The following is a 21,258-nucleotide window of genomic DNA, read 5'->3' as shown; positions in this document are numbered from 1 at the left end:
GAGAGAGAGAGAGGAAGGAAGGGAGGGAGGGAGGGGAAGAGAAGAAAGAGGCTGGGCGCAGTGGCTCATACCTGTAATCCCAACACTTTGGGAGGCTGAGGCAGGTGGATCACGTGGTCAAGAGATCAAGACCATCCTGGCCAACATGGTGAAACTCCATCTCTACTAAAAATACAAAAATTAGCTGGGCGTGGTGGTAGGCAACTGTAATCCCAGCTACTCGGGAGGCTGAGGCAGGAGAATCGCTTGAACCCGGGAGGCAGAGGTTGCAGTGAGCCAAGGTCGCACCACTGCACTCCAGCCTGGTGACAAAGTGAGACTCCTTCTCAAAAGAAAAAGGAAAGGAAAGGAAAAGAAAGCAAGAGAAAGAAAGACTGTCTCCTTTATTTCAGTCCTCCAGATTTGATCAACTAGATTTTGAGTTCTTTGAGCTGAATCAGAATTGGTAGAATCGTATCTTTTAACTTCATAGCTATATCAATCTGGCATATAGTAGCCAATTAATACATGTATAATTAAGTGGGTGAATGAATGCACTAACGAAAGTAGTTGCTTTGGGTCTTGTAAGAAAACCACTGGCTTTCAGGTCAGACATCTTTACTAGAATGTAATGTGTATGTACCTCCATGGATCATTTCCCTTTTCTGCTCAAAGACATATAACGTTGTCAAGTCCACGTTTTATAGACATGCTGGTGAAGCTGACAGAGGAAAGATAGCTTCTGAAACCAACTTTCGAGGGTTTTGAAATCTAAATCCTCACTGTATGGAGAAACCTTATACTTCCTCCATCGATCTCATAGTCCTTCTTCTCTGCAAGTCCCCGGGGCGCTTTTCCAACCCCATATTGCTCTGTGCTGCAGCCAAAGCCCAGTTTCCTGCCTCAAAAGGCCCTTTGTTTGGGCTCTCTTTCCAAATCAGCGTATCCTGAGCTTGAACCCCCTTGCTTTTGAGAACTCTGATGCCTTGGCAGCAGCAGGCTTTGCTAGCAGGTTTGTGGTCCTTAACAGCTTTCAGAAACCTCAATGTGAAGGCATGTCTATAGCTAAGAAACTCTTTTCACAGGAGGGAGGAGAGGGAGTATTATTTTAAGAGTTGCAAAAACAACTTCAAATTGACTCTTTGGTCTTTCATTGCTACCAGAAGACTGAGAACTTCTTGTTCTCTGGTATTTAATTAAGATGATAGTTTTAATCAACTTGAAATGATATTGGTTAATAAGCTCTGCTCAATCTCTCAGGTAGGTTTCGTTTCTCAACACTGGAATGCATTAAAGACAAATTTCCAGCATCTTCCTTCCCAATTGGAAAACACATTCTTTAGTAAACACAAATGGAAAGGTAGCTCCATCTGTGCAGTTGCCATATGATTCTCTGGCAGGACTCCAAGGTAACTTTTCAAAGATCGGATAAACTATGTCTAATCCATACTTTGTACTTACACATTTTATACATCCAGGTAGTACTCTCTTATGCATTTATTTGTTCCAAAGCTTGCCAATTATTTATGACAGATAACAGTTTCTAAACACTTAAGGGTCAGGGTACATTAGTGTCAAAAAGCCCACCGTCTCTGAGGTATTTTTTTCCCTCTGGACACCTGTAAAGTAGAAATTATTGTCTCCATTTTATAGATGAGGAAACTGAAGTTTACTATAACACGTGACCCAGGTTATAAGCTACCAGAACTGTCTGACCCTAAGACATATCCTCTTCCCACTGTATTCCACTGACTCCTAAACTTCAAAACTTTGATTCTGGGTTAAAATTGTGGTAACTCGTGGTGGTGAATCTCTTCGCCTTTCCTCCTATTTGCACCTTGTGACAGGGTTAATTCAACACAGTCAAGACCTCCAACTATCAGGCACTGTCCTAGAGTCTTTTATACTTGATGCCCTCTGCAGTTCTGAAAGACCATTTAATTCAACTGCCTCATTATTCAGGGAAGAAAATTTAAAACAACAGAGTGCAACTGACTTGTTTCACTAACTAGTATCAGAGCTGGAATGGCTTGAGATTAGGAGATGAAATTACCTCAGGCTGGAGTAGTGAGGCGTAGGATGAGCAGAACCCAGCTTAAAGAATGGATACTCTTCGTATAGGCAGAGAAGGAGAGGGTGCGTTAGCAGAGGAAAGAGCAGGAACAAAGGCCGGAATACAGATTTCTGTGTGTTGTTTCCAGGAAGCAAGGAGACTAATATGGATAAAGGTGGATGTCAATGAGAATACATGTGCATTCAAAATAAGGATGGCAGAACCAAAACCTGTTAACAGTAGATGCCTCTGGGGAGTGGAATTTGGAGGAACAGTAATTACGCAAGGGGCTATTCCCTATTAACATAATCATACGGTCTTGAACTCCTGAGCTCAAGTGATCCTCCCACCTCGGCCTCCCAAAATGCTGGGATTACAGGTGTGAGCCACCACACCCAGTCTTGAATTTTTTTTTTTTTTTTCCACACTAAGAATATATTACTGTGCTTTGGAATTTTATGTCAAGATACAAATGACTTTGTAGATTATTGACACATGGGGCTAATATCTGACTTGCAAAATAACCAAATCTATTGTGTAAAGGAATGCTTTAAACTACAGTATTTACTAGATTTGAACTTGAGCCTGCACAAGATAAGAGTTTTCTATATTTTACCCATTTTCCAAGATGCTTAATTTGTCTTAGCCTAGGTTTCCCATCTGGAAAATGGGGATGAGGAAGGGAGAACTTTTGATGCTTAGCCCCTCCATCTCCTGTATTCTAAGATTATTCTAAAGGATGGTCACTAGTACTGGGCAGAGCTGAGGCAAAGAAACCATTCTGCTAAAGGGAATTCTTCAGTCCCTTCCTTGACAATGGTGCCTAAAAGCATTCTACTAATTTGTCTGTCCAAACAACTGTGATGTTACCACTTTCAGAAGGTTTTCCCCAGAGCCCCTCAAACATAGGGTTAATAATCCCTTCAACTCGGCTACCTCTATATAGAGTATACATTGTATTTCTAGAACTGCACCTGCCCAACATCTACTCCAGAAGATTGAAGGACTGAAACCTCTCCCCATTCATCATTAGACCTCAACACCCAGCACAGTACCTGGTGCATTAAAGGTGCTCAATGCATATTTGTTGAAATGACTCATCACCATCATTTATTCAGGTGCTTTTAATTATAAAATTGATAGATATTATTATTAATGCTACTAATTACCAAAACGGTAGCAAACATAGCTGATGTTGGGTTAAAATTGTGGGAAGTTTGATTTTATATCAACATAACCTTTAGAACAATTAGAACTGCCTCCATGGAATAAACTCACCATCACTGAAAGTATGTGCCAGTAGTGTCTGGTGAGGGCTTGCTTTCTATTTCAAAGATGGTACCTTCTAGCTGTGTTCTCACGTGATGGAAGGGCAGAGGGGCTAAAAAGCTCCCTCAGGCCTGTTTTATAAGGGCACTAATCCCATTCATGAGCGCTCTGCCCTCATGACCTAATTACCTCTTAAAGCCCCCACTTTCCATCACCTTGGTGATTAGGTTTCAGGATATGAATTTTGGAGGAACACAGACATTCAGACCACAGCAGTTAGTAACAAAGTTAAGACGTAAACTCAGATTTCTTGTCTCCCAGCTTGCCTATGTTTTCCCTTCATGCGGGTTTCCTCTACTCATTCAGAGTCCTCTGTTTTTTGTGGTTTTTTTTTTGGCTTGTTTTTGTTTTTGATTTTTTTGAGACGGAGTCTTGCTCTGTTGCCCAGGCTGGAGTTCAGTGGCACGATCTCGGCTGACTGCAACCTCTGCCTCCTGGGTTCACGCCATTCTCCCGCCTCAGCTTCCTGAGTAGCTGGGATTAAGGCGCCTGCCACCATGCCCAGCTAATTTTTTCTTTTTGTATTTTTGGTAGAGACAAGGTTTCACCATGTTAGCCAGGATGGTCTCGATCTCCTGACCTCGTGATCCACCCGCCTCGGCTTCCAAAGTGTTGGGATTACAGGCATGAGCCACTGCGCCTGGCCCAGAGCCCTCTTTAAGGCACAAGAGGAAGATGAAAAAAGTAATGCCTTCTAAATACAGCCCTAGCTTTTAGGGTAGGTTTTTTTTTTTAATAGACGCTATCAGGGTTAGCACAAATTTTGTTTGTTAACCAAGTTCAAAATACTACATGAATGCAAAATTGAATATAAATACTTAGCTGTTCTTAAGTTAGTACATATTCCCAATTCTCTCAGGTTAGTTAATACTTTATTATTGACTGTTGCAAACTCTAGCAAGTAAAGGGTTTTTCCATTTCATCATACTGACTTACAGGAAGCAGGCCTTAAGCACCCAGAGTTTAGCTTTACAATTATACTTAATAATAATTCAGCTATTTATAGAAAAGATAAACTGCACCAGTGGCAACCTCAGGACTGTGGTATTATAGGCAACAAAATTTTTATTTTTCTTTTTACTTCTTGTTTATATTTTCTAAAATATCTTTATATACTTTTTCTCAATAAAAATTTTTCAGCATCTATTATGTACAAGGAGTTCAAAATCTATTTAGAAAAGGTTTCAGAGGGGAGGCAGGCAGGGTTCGAAATGACTATCAAGAGGTAAGTAGCTTCTTTCTTGGCCGAGCATGGTGGCTCATGCCTGTAATCCCAGCACTCTGGGAGGCCGAAGCGGGTGGATCACCTGAGGTCAGGAGTTCAAGACCAGCCTGGGCAACACGATGAAACCCTGCCCCTACTAAAAATACAAAAATTAGCCAGGCATGGTGACACGCCTGTAATCCCAGCTACTCAGGAGGCTGAGGCAGGAGAATCACTTGAACCTGGGAGGCGGAGGTTGCAGTGAGCCAAGATTGCACCACTGTACTCCAGCTTAGGCGACAGAGCAAGACTCCGTCTCAAAAAAAAAAAAAGTTATTAAGTAGCACATACCAAGCAAAGAGAAAGAGTGGCATGGTAGAAAAGGATGTGGAATAGCCCCGGAGTGCAGATGTCCAGGAAAAGAGTGTGAAGGGGTCAGGAGAGAGTAGGGCAGAGGGTATGAGAAGCAAGAAATCGAAAGGTTTGGTTGGGGTTAGATTCTGAAGGGTCTTAAATATGCTGAGAAATGGATTCTGTAGTCAACAAGGGGTCAGAAAGTCCTGTTCTGAAGAGACAGGCCTATGTGATCGGGATTGTAGTTGTAACAAATGACCCTGTAGACTCACTGCATAAAGAATACATGGGGGAGGAGAGACTATCGCCCTAGAAATAAAATCTGTAAAGACATTTTTTTCAGATCTGGGTAAACGACGGCATGTGCCTAAAATGGAGTCAAAATGGGAAGAATGGAGAAGAGAGAGTAAAATCAGAAACAAAAAAATATATATATTCATTGTACAAACATGAGTTTGCAGTTGCAAAATATTTTTCTGTACCTGTGGGATACCATACCATTTGGTTTCAGCAGCTCTGTGAGGTAGGCAGGGAACAAATCATCATCCTCATTTTATCATTCGTAAGGTAGGAAACATTTGCCCAAGGTCACTCAACTAATACAGCAAAGCTGAGACTGGAGGCAAGATCGGCATCAAGCTATCTCTTAGACTATATTTTTAAAATTTCATTTAATTATCAGCTCACTACACCCGGCCGTGTTTTTTCCATCTGTGTGTCCATCTTCTCACCTTGTCACCTGCTTCCTTAGGGCAGGTTCCACTTCTTATATTTCTTAGACTTTCCCTCAGCACTTTGTATTTATCTCCACAAATACTGGGAGAGAGATAAGATAGGCAGTGGACTCACAGGCATGTGCTTATCTGTCATTTTCAGGTAATAGAGAAAATGATCAACAGTCCAGAATATACTTTCCCATTGGTCTTGTGGGTGTTTCCCATTCATCCTAGGTCCACAGTGGAGGAAGAGCCCTTGCTATGATTCCTATGGTTTGAGGGGCCTCTTGCCAGCTGCTTTCCTGCTCTGCATTCTAAGTGTGAAGGATCTGTACAAAATGGATCTACTCTAAGTCCTATTTAACTTTTCCATGGGTCTGTGTTTGTCAAAGCTTCATGCCAACTCTGTCAGAAAAAGAAATGCCACAAAACTTCTTTTAGGAAAGGGAGAAAAGACCTACTTTATATACTTGCTTTCATGCTAATCACACCACCATTCAAATCCCAACTGAATAGGGCCCCACAATAGCCTGGGAAATACAGGGAGCGTTTTCCAAAGTGCAGGCTCCTTCACTCAAAATGTTTCATTTCCCTGGCTTTTTAACTCCTTTGGAGAAGACTGATAAGAAGAAGAATTAACAATACAATCTGATATTGCTCTCTCTCTGCAGAAAAGATATTCCATTTCTGAAGAAAACTGGCCAAGTATTCTCCTACCATGGCTCCTGACCTTTTCTTCTAAGGCTCTACAGAACTGGAACTGAGATTCTCTCTGATATATTTTCAGTAAAAGTGGATTCATGGCCCAAGTGACCAGCTGAAAGCAGATTCTAGCAGAGCATTTTCCCTGAAATGTTAGTAAATGACCTCTGCTACTGATGAGCTGAATTATTAACAGTGTGTCACTAACCCATCAATGAGGATTGCTGCAGACATTGCTGACCAAGTTCTGAGAAAAACGGAATGAACTTCAACCTCCTCCTTCATAGTGTTGTTGTGAAATCCAAGTGAGTTAATAATATATGAAAAGCCCCTAGCTCACTGCCTGCCACATATTAAGTATTCAGTAAAGTTCATGCCTCTCCCTTCCAGTGTAAAGGTTTGGAGTTCACTTCTACGCTCTAGGGATTTACAAAGAAACAGGAAATACTGAAATTGACAAAAGACTTTAAACTTCAAGTCAAATCCGAACACTTTACAAGGCGTGATAATTTCATTTTTAAATTTTCTGACATGCTTGCTTTCTTCATATGCTCATTATTGAAACTAATAGTGAAAATTCAAATTGCAACCTTAATTCTTGGAGGAAAGAGCATAGGTGTTGGTTGGTTCATAGCCCACAAGCTCCACCGTTTTCTAGTCCCAAGATCCTGAGCAAGCCCCTCAATCTCTCTGCAAAACGACTGTCTCAACTATGAAATCAGTTAGAGGAATACCTGCCCTTCAGGCTTGTAGGATTTGACGAGATTCATGGATGTGTCTGACTATAGTGTCAGTGCTCAAAAATGTTCGTTTCCCAGCTTTTTTCCAACTGACATGTGAACAATGACATTTTGCATGTGGTGGCACTGATGTCTGTTTGCTTTGAGGGGCTAGGTAACCGGAGTTCTACAATGAGAAAAATTAATGGAGGTAAGGAAGAATATATAAATTCAAACGCTCAGATGCAAACGTTATCATTTGGTAGAATTGTTCAGTAAAAGGGATTATTAATTAATAATAAATCCTCGGATTTCACAGCTAGGGCAAGCACAACTGCAAACAACAAATTTATGGCAAAATCATAAGTAAAGGTCCTTCAATTCCATTAATAGCGTTAGGAAAATTAAACCTAAAATCAAGACAGCTTATCATTCCCCTCGGATTGAAAGCCCTGTATTTTGAATGCTTCAATTCAGGAAGCATATTTTAATTTCCCAGCCACTCCCTAGGAATTCTGCTTTCATATAACATCTATAGAGCTGATCTTTCAAAGCAATCAGTCACAAAGGTGAGTGGAGCCCACCATCCCTCCTGCAGTGTCATTGGAGCTGCCACTCTCCAGACAGATTTAAATGACAAACCCACTAAACAAAAGATTCTCCAGTAAGTTGGTAACAACTTTGGATATATTTTTAAAATCTCAGCTTGCTAGAAGTTCCTCTCTCTGATCATATGCGCACTTGCTTCCAAGGAAGACACTGTGCTTCTAATCAAAACATCCATTAAGGCTAAGATGACAGCAAGACAAATGAAACAATGAGAAATAATGGATTAGGCCATTCTCTAGAAACCGACAGAGGCCAAATTGACCCAAACAGCTACTTTGGGAGAGTGTCTAATGAAATCTGCTGTGTGGCTGAGACGCATTCTGCCACTTCCTGTCAGTGGTTGCTAACTTTACAACAATGTGGGTCATTTGTGGGGAAGAGGCTACTGGTAGAAGTTCCATGTACTGCATTTAATGAAGGAGCTGCATCCGCAGCCACTAACCAGAGAAGCTCAAAATCTTTGAACGTGACTCAAAGGTTACACCAAACCACAAGAACAGTAGCTCCAGCCCAAGGTACAAAAAGGGTCACAAACAGAGTGACCCACTACCACTGCCTGATGTGAATGACAAAAGGCCTAAAGTCCCTCCTTTTTTCTTTTCTTTTCTTTTTTTAATGATATACAGAGTCTGTTGCCCAGACTGGACTGCAGTGGCACCGTCTCTGCTCACTGCAACCTCTGCCTCCCAGGCTCAATCGATTCTCCTGCCTCAGCCTCCTGAGTAGCTGGGATTACAGGCACCCGCCATCGCACCCGGCTAATTTTTGAATTTTTATTAGAGACAGGGTTTTGCCATGTTGGCCAGGTTGGTCTCGAACTGCTGACCTCAGGTGATCCGCCTGCCTCAGCTTCCCAAAGTGCTAGGATTACAGGCGTGAGCCACTGCGCCTGGCCTAAAGTCCCTCCTTTCTTTAGAAAGCCTTCTATAGGATCCAGGACCCAGTGGTATTCCTCACCTCAAAATTCAGAGCTAATAGTCCATTCTAGGGTGTCTAGCCTTTTCACCAATAAAAATCCCTCACAGTTAATTCTTGCCCCTCTATGACACATCTAGATGACATCTGTCCTTACCAAGTAAACTATATTCCACATCATTTATTTATTTTTTGCTAATCAAAGCACAAAAAGTATCAGTCTCATCTTACGATTAGCAGAAATAAACAAGACCAGAGTGAACTGACAGCTGTCATTCACATCACAAACACAGCATGCTAATACTTTGACCAGTCTAGGCAGAGGCTGATGAGTTAGGCTTGACAAGTTAATTACTGGTGAAAGTTCAGTATGCCTAGATATTTCTAAAGTACTGAAAATAGCAGAGGATGTCCCATGATTGACCTAAAAGACCTCCACAGGTCCAGAGAACCACCAGTCCAACTCATTTTGGATGATGCTTCAGGGGTTGCCAATGCGAAAGCCAGCATGGAGAGGTGGAGAAAAGCATGGGATTCAGAAATACGTGGAGAATATAGGCAGTAGAGCCTAGTAGTTAAGAATGATCTCACCAGGCAGATGTCTGACCCCACCTCTCAAACTCACTCACTGCACCACCTTTGGTAAGTTATTTTTAACCTCTCTTACCTCAATTCTGTAAAATGGAGACAATAGTAACAAGTACTTGATAGGCTCATTGGGAGGATCAAATAAGAGTATGTACACACGCTGCCTAACCTGGTGAGAGGTACCTAGCTAGCACTCAATAAATGTCAGCACTGGTCATTATTTAGTCAAGCTTGAGTCCAAATTCCAGCCCCAATACATATCAGCTGTAAGAAGTTGGACAAATCATTTACCCTGTCTGAGCTGCAACACCAGGTTTTAGACATTTCCCTTATTCTGTTATTAAAAAGGTTAAAATGAGATAGCATGTGAAGCACCTAACAATAAATGTGGATCCTTTTTCCTCACCTTTTTGTAATACTTGAGGTTTAATTTTCACACGCTTACAACTTGATTTTTTAGTGTATTTATAGCTCAACTCATTACTCAGGATTTGTATTTATGTCTTATACTCTTTAATATTTCTTGGTATCCAGCACCTGAGTCTAAAAGATACGTGGTAATTTTAATCCCTAAGACGACAACTATAGATACACAGCCATATATCCAGAGGGGAGAAAAGGGTGAAAAATCAGCCTAATCAGGAACTGAATAGATGGGTTTCTGTTTCATGCCTTTAAAATACTGTAAAGCAGATCCTAGGGATATATAGGTTTTACTATTTGCATGTTTAACTGTTTCCAAGGTATTCTGAAGATCCATTCTTTTTTCTGCTGAGACAAGAGTCTGTACATTACAGCTTGTTTTGTGGAAGTGCTACTCAGTGGGTGAGCGGGTCTAGCTGACCACCCAGCATTGATTTCCCAGTCAGCTTATTGTTTTCTGCTCATTCATCTTAAACCCAGCGGCACCACTAAACTGATTCAAAACGTGTTTCTTTGTGAAAAATCCCTCTAAAAACAAAGTGACGCTTTAGTGGTTTTATGAATATGTTAATTCCAAATCTTCCGGAAAATTCTGGCATTGTTTCCCTTACATATTTGCATAAATCTTACGGTATTTCTTTTCTTTTCTTTTTTTTTTTTTCGAGACGAAGTCTGGCTCTGTTGCCCAGGCTGGAGTGCAGCGCAGTGGCAGGATCTCGGCTCACTGCAAGCTCCGCTTCCTAGGTTCTCGCCATTCTCCTGGCTGAGCCTCCCAAGTAGCTGGGACAACAGGCGCCCACCACCACGCCCAGCTAATTTCTTGTATTTTTAGTAGAGATGGGATTTCATCGTGTTAGCCAGGATGGTCTCGACCTCCTGACCTCGTGATCTGCCCGCCTTGGCCTCCCAAAGTGCTGGGATTACAGGTGTGAGCCACCGCGCCAGGCCCAATCTTAAAGTATTTCTAAAACGGTGCAGCCACTACGGAAAACAGTTTGGCAGTTCCTCAAAAAGGTAAACATAGACTTACTATATGATCCAGGAATTCCACTCCTAAGTATGTAGTCCCAAGAGAACTGAAAGAATTTATATGGATATTCATAGCAGCACTATTCATAATGGCCAAAAAGTGGAAATCACCCAAATGTTCATCAAGTGGTGAAGGTAAAAATGAAATGTGGTATGTCTATATAACGGCATATTATTTGACAATAAAAAGAAATGAAGGATACATGTTGCAGTATGAATGAACCTTAAAAACAGTATGTCAAGCAGAAGAAGCCAGTCACAAAAGACCACATATGATTATACTTATACGACATATTCAGAACAAGCACATCTATGGAGAAAGAAATTTGATTCGTGGTTGCCGCAAGATGTGGGAAGGCGGAGGAAAAATGGGAGAGATTGGAAGTGGGTACCGTTTCTTTTTGCAGTGATGAAATGTTCTAAAATTGGTTGTGGTGGTGGTTACCTAACCATGAAGATATTAAAAACCAATGAATCGTGTGCTTTAAATAAATGAATTGCATAGTATGTGAATATCTCAATAAAGCTCTTTGAAAAAAATACCATCGCAACCCATGAAAAACCCTTTCTCTAAGCCAAGAGGATTTGTAGCCCACTTATTTTAAGGGGCATTTGAGAAATTAGGAAGTCCAGAACAACAACAAAAGAATATAACTCATAGCCTCGCCTTCATAATAAGGCTATGCACATAAAGAAGCATTTACTAATGGATTTTGTAAATCTCCTATAAATCCTGCGTTTAAAGTGTTTCTGGAAGGAGTAGCCTCACCATAGTTCAGAGGCTCCCAACCTGGAGTTCAGGAAATACCTGTCATGTCTTTCTTATCCAGCCCTCTCTGCTCCCGCCACAGTACCCTCAGTTCAGCTTGCACTTGCTACCCCACTGGTCTTTTGCGCCTCTGCCTCCCATTTGCCTACTCTCAAATCCAGTCATCTCTCCCAAACCCGAATAAGATTAGATTAATTCCCTCCTCCAATCTTTTCATGAATATGTTCATTCCAAAAGTCTTTTACAAAACTCTTGTATTTTTCTTACATATTGTAACTAGCCTTTAGTTTTTTTTTTTTTTTTTTTTTTTGAGATGTAGTCTCGCACTGTCACCCGGGCTGGAGTGCAATGGCTCTCTCGGCTCACTGCACCTTCTACCTCCCAGGTTCAAGTGATTCTCCTGCCTCAGCCCCCTGATTAGCCGGGAATACAGGCGCCCGCCACCTCGCCCAGCTAGTTTTTTGTATGTTTTTATTAGAGATGGGGTTTCACTATGTTGGCCAGGCTGGTCTCAAACTCCTGACCTTGTGATTTGCCTGCCTGGTCCTCCCAAAGTGCTGGGATTACAGGTGTGAGCCACTGCGCCCAGCCACCTTTAGATATTTCTAAAATGGTGCAGCCACTATGAAAAACAGTTTGGCAGTTCCTCAAAAAGGTAAATGTGGAATTACCATAGGACCCAGCAATTTCACTCCTAGGTGGTAGGTTTCTCTGTGAAATCTTCCAAAAGAAAAAGAAAAAAGAAAACTCCATTTGCTCTCCTGGTTCACCAAAATAAAGCTCAAATTCCTTAGCTGCCTGCCATACCGAGTCCCCTTTCATAATCTAGCTCTAACCTATCTCTCCAGCCTCATCTCCAATGTCCTCCTTTCTTCCCTGGCACAATGCAAACACACAGTGTTGACATTCCAGCCTCCAGCTACTCACCCTTCCCAAATAGGTCCCTGCTTCCAAGTCTCAGCACCTGTGCTTCACTCTGCTGCAATACCTTCTCCCTCTTCCTGGCTTGTGAGCTATTATTTATCTTGCAAGACCCAGCTCCACACCCTCAGGCAAGCTTCATCACTCTTCACTGTGCTGCTAGAGTAGGCCCTCCCCTAAGGCTCCAAAGTCATCACTTACATAGTGTTTGTCATTTGGCGAAAGCCTGTTTCCCTTTCACCAGCCTGGGAATTCCTTAAGGCCACGGAAACCCGGGGGCCTGGCACATAGTAGGTGCTCAAGAATCATCTGCAGAAGACAAGGCTTATACCTGAAAGACAGGTACAAACACAGGCTTAATAGGCTCTCTAGAAATTATACTGATTGATACCACAAACTAATTTGGGGGCTAGATATAAAGAAACCATCAATGAGAATGGCTTCCTTCGTGTCAATGTAATCATATGTATTATGTGTTTTAGGGATACATAAACAGGAAGCAAAGCACACTACTTATCATGACAAGGCGCTTACAGTGATTTGCATTTCTCTGCAAAACTCTTTAGGCATATAATTTTGTTAATTTGTGACAAACCTCAAAAACACACTTACCACCAATACCCTGATTGCAATATATACTTTCAAAGCACACAAGAAATCAAGTTGCTTTCAAAGGTTTCCAAAAGAGTCTGATGTACGTTGTTTTGTTTGGTTTGTTTTAAATTTGGGAATTTAAATGCAGATCATAATTTATAATGTAACCCAGACTTAAGGGAAGAATAGTTTCACAAGGATGTTCAAGAACCTGACCTAGCCTTCTTTTGAACATTGGCACTGACAATTAACGCATGACCATGAGAAGCCTGTTTAATCTGAGACTGTTTCATCCTCAGTCACATGAGAATAAGGAGAGTTTGTTGAGAGCCTTTTAAAAAGCAAAAATACATAAATAAATAAATAGAATAAAAAGCAAAAACTTCGAAAACATGGATTCTCTTTTTTCCCCCCTGAGATACATCATTTGAAAAAGGTGGCACTGTTCCAGCTCAAATCATTCAGCAGTGATCTTGGTAATAAGCACTTTCCCGAAAAAATACCAGTTTGAAGAAAAGTACTATATCAAAACACTGCCTAGTCCTTCACATTTGCCCCATGTGTCTTTGGCTTCACTCAGCCAACAGCCACTGATATGGATTAAAAGTTAAACCTGTTTGTCTTGTTCTTTTTTCTACTGACGCAGGCGAGAGAGAGAGATCTCCGGAGAACTCTACCTCGTGAATAATATCAAATTTCACACCAACAAGAACACATCCGAAAAGCAGAATGGTAGAAAGGCAAGACCTTGGTTCTAGGTCCTGCTCTTTCACTATCACTGGACAATTAACTAACCAACCAAGACCTCCAGTTCCCGTTTGTGAACCAAGGGCACTGACCAGGACGTGGTGACAATAATAACAGCAGCAACTACCTCTTGAGTGTCTCTGCGTGCCAGGCACTGTACTAGACATGTCCCCGCCACGTCAGAGTGCACACAGAATCTCATTTCATAAATGAGGATTTATGAGGCCTCACAGAGATCAAGTAAACTTGCTTAAGCTTCTGTGGCTAATAATAGTGAGCAAACTCCAATCTGACTCCAAAGCCTGTGCTATTCCCCTCACACCTCTCTCCCTTCCCCAGCTCAGAAAGGCCTATTTTTCTAACTGACGTTAAAAAATGACCTTGGTATTGTTGTTAATGAAATCTCCAAGGTACCTCCAAATTCTAAAGGTTCCATGAATCTAGGCGATGAGGAATTGCTCCAATGGTTATTCTCTTTATTATGTCTACAGAGAAGCTTATTCATCACACTTTAAGCTGCTTTGCAATTATTTACATATTACTCTGTCTACTCCATGGCCCAATAATATCCTTAAGACTCTGAAATAAATGAAATGGAAAGAAATGAAAAAGACTGCCTTGATTGCATTAATTGCATTGAAAAGTGGGGCAGCAAGGTAAACTGACAAGAGCTGGAAAAGTTGGTGCCTGCTTTCTAGCTGGGTACCCTTGTGCAAGTTACTTAACATCTCTGAGCTACAGTTCCCTCATCTATAAAAGGGATCTAGTCTCTATATCATATGATTGGCCTATATAATAAATATGGGAGCCTAGTTCAGTGCCTTCCTTCCTCAGCAAATACAGAGGGTCCCCTAGATGACCAGCATTTGGATCATTTCCAATCATTGCTGTTCTTTTTTTTTTTTCTTTTTTTTCTTTTTTGAGAGAGAGTCTTCCTCTAGCACTCAGGCTGGTGTGCAGTGGCATGATCTCGGCTCACTGCAGCCTCTGCCAATTGGTTCCTGCCTCAGCCTCTGGAGTAGCTGGGATTACAGGCACACGCCACCATGCCCAGCTAATTTTTGTATTTTTAATAGAGATGGGGTTTCACCACGTTGACCAGGCTAGTCTTGAAATCCTGACCTCAGGTGATCCACCCGCCTCAGCCTCCCAAAGTGCTAGGATTACAGGCGTGAGCCACTACGCCTGGCCTTGCTGTTCTTTTTAGTTAGGTTTTCCTCTGGTCTGTTGAATGACACAAGTAAGAGTTGACCCTAAAACAGACCATGTGTCTAAATTGTCTCCCACCCTTCCTAAGGCCTATCTGTCTTTCTCTCAAGATAATATGGCCTTCTCCCTTTCAAAGGAGAAGAATGCAACCACCAAAGCTTATTGAGGTTTCTGCACTTTGACTTTTCCAGAAAGGGTCAGGAAACCTGCCACTGCTTTCCTTTAGCTAATGGAAAACATTTGTGTCCACTCTGCTTGGTATTTTCTTGGGATTCTTCTCAGAATCTTTTTCCTTAATATAGTTCAGGCAACTTTGCTGACAAGATATAAAAGAGGATTTTATAGAACCATTGAGGAGTAAGAAAACTGGGAAGAAAATGAAAATTCGACTCTATGAAGAACAATAGCAACTTAATTCCTACCTGATAATGATAATGTGATTTTGAACTTTTCAGAATGCTTGTAGATTCATTATCTCACCTGAGTTTCACAACAAACAGGTATTACCAGGTTTGCTTATTTTACAGATGAGGAAACTAAAGCCTGGAGGAGGTTAAATAATTTTTGCCCAAATTACACGTTGGCAAAAGGTGGCTGTTAGCTTTATGTCAGGATTCAAACTCAGATTTGGGGAAATCCAAAGCTTGTATTGTTTCTACACTACTTTGCTAAGCTTATTTTATCTTCTAAAGGCTTTATTTAGGAATCTAATTTATTCCTGCTTCACCTTGCACTCATGCACAAACTTCAATATCTCAAAAGAAAATATTTAAAATTAACACCTCATTTATCCAAAGGGGTCACACGGCTGGCAACTTCAACTACATAGAGTTTGGTTTACAACCAGAAAATACATAAAGATTTTAGCCTCTTGGCTTTAGAAACAACAACAAGTCTTCGCACTGAAAGTCACGGGACACACCTTCAGGTCTGCCCCCAGAGGTAATTTTCTGTTTGAAAGAATTCTAGCAAGCTTGATTATCTTTTCTGAAAAAGACAAGTGCACTGGTCACAAACAAACCAACAAAAAAGTATAGACAAACTAACAATGCAGAAAATGCCAGAACATTCAGTACAGGGACAAAAAGCCCACTACATAATTAAATTGCCCTTAAGATATCAGCTGTTAAACAACATAGTGATTCTAAAATTCGCCTGATAAGAATCACCAGCAGTGTTTATAAAATACAGAATCCCAGGTCCTGGCTCAAAGCCAGCTGAATTTGAATATCCTGGAGAAGAGTCTAAGAATCTGTATTTCATACCAGATAGGCCTCATGTTAGGTGAGTTTATGAAATACTGGTGTAATAGGCAACCCCAAAATAAAGTATTACTCCTCAAATAATGTGTACTGGATTGAACTAACACAAAGGACACGGTTTCTCCATAAATATAACTGCCTACACAGGGAAGAAGCCCTTGATTATGATCTCATTAGCATCACGCTATGACCAACTGGGCTTCCTAGCCCAAACAACTGCACAGGAAAGGGTAAAGGAAGAATCTAAAATTGACAGGCAATCAAAAGGGTTAAAAGCAGAAAAGAGGCCGGCACGTTGGCTCACACCTGTAATCCCAGCACTCTGGGAGGCCGAGGCGAGCAGATCACAAAGTCAGGAGATCAAGACCATCCTGGCTAACACGGTGAAACCCTGTCTCTACCAAAAATACAAAAAATTAGCCAGGCATGGTGTCTCGCGCCTGTAGTCCCAGCTACTCAGGAGGCTGAGGCAGGAGAATCGCTTGAACCCGGGAGGCAGAGGCTGCAGTGAGCCAAGATCGCGCCATTGCACTCCAGCCTGGGTGACAGAGCAAGACTCTATCTCAAAAAAACAAAGAGACAAACAAACAAACAAAAAAAACCACCCTAACCATTTTGGACAGTGAAGAAAAAGTTTTTAACCATACTAGAAAAGTCAACAGGGCTTACCTACTAAATCATCCTAGGCTGGAGTGCAGTGACACAAGCATGGCTCACTGCAGCCTCCAACTCCTAGTCTCCAGGTATCCTCCTGCCTCAGCCTCCCAAGAAGGGAGGCTACAGCTGCAGGCTTGCACCACCATGCCCGGTTAATTTTTGATTTTTTTGTAGAGACAAGGTCTCACTATATTGCCCAAGCTGATCTCAAACTCCTTAGCTCAAGTAATCCTCCTGCCTCTGCCTCCCAAAGTGCTGGGATTACAGGAGTAAGCCACTGTACCCAACTGAGGCTCTTTTCTTTATTTTCATCTATGTAGGATGGTTGGCTAGGCAGTTTACCAGTTGATTAATGAAAATATGTAAATTTCAGGAAGTAGGTGAAAGAACATATCTGGCCAAGGAAAAATCTTGTCAGTTTCTCATCGTATTGCCTTAACCTTAGTAAAAGCAGTGCTTACCTCCCCTCCAGAATTAACACCAACTTAAGCTAATTTTCAACATCAATTATTTGGTCATACATATGTAACAATTCAATGAATGACAAATGGTCCACGAGAGGCAGTGAGTAGGTTTCTACATCACAATCTCTACCAGCCTAGGCTTATAAAATTGTTAGAGCTAGAAGGACACTGCAAGTTGGTCTAGTTCCTTCCCTTTTTTGCAATGGTAAAGAAACTGAGACTCAGAAATTTTTAATGAATTTCTCCAAAGCTGTACAGTGCAGTGGCAGTACAAGACTATAATGCCTGTCTCTAGTTTGTGATGATTCACAGAGCTAATATATAATGAAGAGCTCAGCAGAGTAGATGCGTAAGGTAGACATTCAGCATATGTCAAGTCTCTAATGTCAAGCTTCTACTAGAAATCGGTCACTACATGTTTAATGGCAACATTAGACATAAAACCACACAATCATTTTGCAGATGTAAAAAAACTGAGACACACAGAAAACCAACTCATCCACACAAAGCAACTGGCCAACCTGAAACCTGAAGCTTCTAACTCTAAGTGTCTCTTTTCACGATACCATGCTGCCCCTCTCTCACTGTTAAAAGTAAATAATAATAAATTTTGACTCTATGTATCCCATATATAGAACCAGTTCTAGAATTTTAGCTCAACCTTTTAGTTGGAAATCAAAAAACATCCAAAAACGTGGTGGAGCGACCAAATTAAATAGCATGGTTGCTGACCACCCAAATTCTGTTTCACTGACCAGAAGACTGGGACCAACTTTATTTTTCTGCTTTGGTGCAAATGGGTAACTGGGAAATCTGGAGAGGCAGAACTTTCTGCAAACTGAGCTTCAGAATTTTCTGATGAGAACCTCAATTTCAAGATTCTTCAGGTGGGGAAAGGACTCCACTGACGCTAAACTGAGAATTGGGGATCAATTCAAATTGACTTCACGTTAATCTATCCTTCCCTTTTCTGAGACATGGTTTCTGGCTTATAAAACGGAGATAATCTATTCATAGGGGTTGCATTAAAGAGTGCACATATGAATTTATATAAAAAAGAGACTAACAGAGCTTAGAAAGACAATAATTGTTCCTCCCTTCTTACCTGGGAATTGTTTGTCGCTCTCCTGTAACCTCATCCACCACAATCAATGTACAAAAACCAGGAGGTGATAAACATTACTTAATTAAAAGGAAAACAAAATCAATTTCAGAAAAACCTATCACGCAAAGATTCATAACTGTATTTAAAAGCAATTAATCTGCAAAGATAGCTGTCCAATGAAGGGTAAACTCCCACTGCTGTTATTTGACACCAGAGTGTCTTGGCTTTCCAAAGAGAGTGGACTTCTGTCTTTTCACCAAGAATTTAACGTTCTAAAAAGGTATGTGAAACAAGTTAAACTACTTGCATATTTCCACTTACATAACACTGACATAGCACATCATCTTTTATTTTTTCCAGATACTAGATAAAGCTTGGTATATATTCCTGGGGGAGAAGAAACAGAAAACTGTCTCTCTTCTTAATATATTAGTGCCCTGTAATCCAGACCATATGATCAATAAACTATATAAAAATTAAATAATACTGACGGTCTTAGGCAAAAAGTGGAAACAATTTTTTTTACGACGGTGATGTGTGGAATATTAAAATCACATGTTGTACTATTAATTTTTTTTTTTGGAAGCCAAATAGAGTTCTCCTGCATAAATATCTCACCTAAATAATATTTCTCTTACAAAGAATTTTTCCTATTAAAGGTGTTTAAGAGACATTTAATTAGCGATATTGTAATTGGCCTGTGCTCAGGGGAGACATTGATCAATAAGTCACTTTGAAAATGTTGCCATGGTTTTAAGGCAAAGCACCCCTTAAAACAAGTAGCTATCTATGTGCCTCTATAATAAAATACGTGGTCCTGACAGCTTATTGCTTTTTGGAGATAAACAAAATCATTTTGTTCAAACATAGGACCAACAGTGAATAAATATAATAAACAGGTTAGAATATTAGCTTTGGGGGATGGGAGATAGGTGGGGCAAATGAAGAACTGAAACATGCGTGTGCCCACACATGTATGCACGCACACACACCTTTTTTACACCTTCAATGTACAACAGAGTAGCTTGGGTTTTTACATCCCCGGCTAAACTATAGCTGATGGGTGTGTCTTTTTGCAAATTCCTTTACATCTCTTTACTTTTCCCTTTCATAAGACACCATCTCTTGGGACTGCCTTCTGAAATCACAAGGGTGGAAAGGAAATTGTACAAAGGCTGTCAAGCATGTTCTAGCTCTGCTTTCTTAATCACAAAGTAGGAGGTAGGAGAGTATCCTGCACAGGCAGTCTAGAAAGAGCTTTCCCTGCCACCAACAAAACACACTGAATAAACACAGGGAGTTCCAGTCAAGTTTACAGCAAACAGCTTCCATGTGTTTAGTGCTTCCTTGTACTCCCCTAGGACCAGGGAGGGTCTTTTAAAAATTCAACAGCTTGATTACAAGACTTTAAGTAGTAATCTGTCCCACTGTGCATGATAATAAGCCAGCTGCCTTCAGGAAGGTAGGCCCCCCAGTGACAATTCCTTTACATAGCATCTTAATGTTGAATTAATATTGAGAGATGTGGATATGGGATGTGCCACCTGAACTACAGTGACCCTTCTTCCCTTCCACTCTTCCACAGAGCACAATTATACCTTCAGCTGTCTCTCCTTATCTGAAGGGGACTGTTCTTATTTTTAAACTCTAAGAATCCTATCTTTCTTTACTATGGACCATCAAGAGGACACTGCACAATAAGGACAGTGCTACAGAAAGAGTCATGAACACCAGGGAGGTGTAACTCCAGCCTAAGAAGTCTCTGGTCTGCAAAATCTGCATGGACAAATCCATTTCAAAGGGGACTTAAGTCTCCGTGCAGGAGTTCTATTTAAGGGAACTGAATTGGGAACACAGATGTTTCTTAGCAGAGTTGGCAGAACAGCTCCTGGACCAGATCCGAGTTCTTAATGCAGGAAGGGGCCTCGGAGAGCATCTACTTCAACCCACTCATTCAACTGCTGAGGAAACTGAGGCCCAGGAGGCAGTTAGGTGGCACACCCAGCAAGTGGCAAGAGCGGCAGTGTTCTGATGACAAGTACTGTGCGCTTTCCATTACACCATGATTCGCTTTAAAAAAAAAAAAAAAAAATCCTAGGCTGACTTCAACCTTGGAAGTCCTGTTCATTCGTGTGAAGCGCTTTCTCCCTCCCCTATCGAGTTCATAAATCCTCCTCACTCTCCCACTCCAATTCCTTTAACTCCCACCGCTCTTCCAGCTGTGGCTCCCAACGACCTTGGAAAACAGAAATGGATCATCGCCTCAACTTTCTGGGAGTGCAATTAAATTTGTGGTCCCCAAACAAGATCGCAGCTGGCTTTCCCAGTGCCTCAACGTGCCCATCAGGGAAATGGGGCTCATCATCCCTGCTGCACCAAGTTAGGGAGTGGGCGAGCTAAAACTGATGCCCGTGAAGCCGCCTACCACCTGGCACACAGTAGGCACTCAAGTTATTGCCGAAGCTGTGCCCAGCACCGTCCAGGGAGAGCACCTCCAGGAGGGAAGCAAGTGAAAAGGCCGGCTAGCCAGTCTGGCGAGCCTGGGCAGCAAAGGCGGAAGGGTTGGATGTTTACATACAGCCGCGGTAAGGCAGCTCGGCTCCAGGCAGGAGCCCGGCTCTCTGGGCGATCCATTTCACTCGGATGGAGGGCGACCAGCTAGCTATACGCTGGCCCTAGAGCACGGCTCAACCAACTTCCCCTACGCTAAAAGGACTAACCCACACCTTCCGCGGGATTCCGCCCGGGCTTCCAACCTGGAGACTTTTATGGAGTTGGTTTAACAGTTGCCCACGAACGCTTAAGCACGCCCAGAAACACTCAAGTACAGGCCAGGAAGTCGGTGGGATCGGGGAGGGCGGGGGCTTCGGGCCCGGGCGGCCGAAGGCTCCCCAGGAAGGCTGCGGGGGC

At 41.7% G+C, this 21,258-nt stretch overlaps 1 protein-coding gene across 2 annotated transcripts in view; it reads right to left on the bottom strand.

The window, feature by feature from the left end:
• Positions 1–21,258, bottom strand: part of PPAP2B (phosphatidic acid phosphatase type 2B) — a 152,422-nt gene that overhangs the window by 63,516 nt on the left and 67,648 nt on the right. The gene's annotated exons all lie outside the window — the stretch shown is intronic.

The sequence above is a fragment of the Colobus angolensis genome, unplaced genomic scaffold (assembly GCF_000951035.1).
Source record: "Colobus angolensis palliatus isolate OR3802 unplaced genomic scaffold, Cang.pa_1.0 Scaffold102, whole genome shotgun sequence".
Taxonomy (NCBI): domain Eukaryota; kingdom Metazoa; phylum Chordata; class Mammalia; order Primates; family Cercopithecidae; genus Colobus; species Colobus angolensis.
The sequence above is the reverse complement of the archived record's forward strand: the minus strand, read 5'-3'. Positions and strand labels throughout refer to the sequence as shown.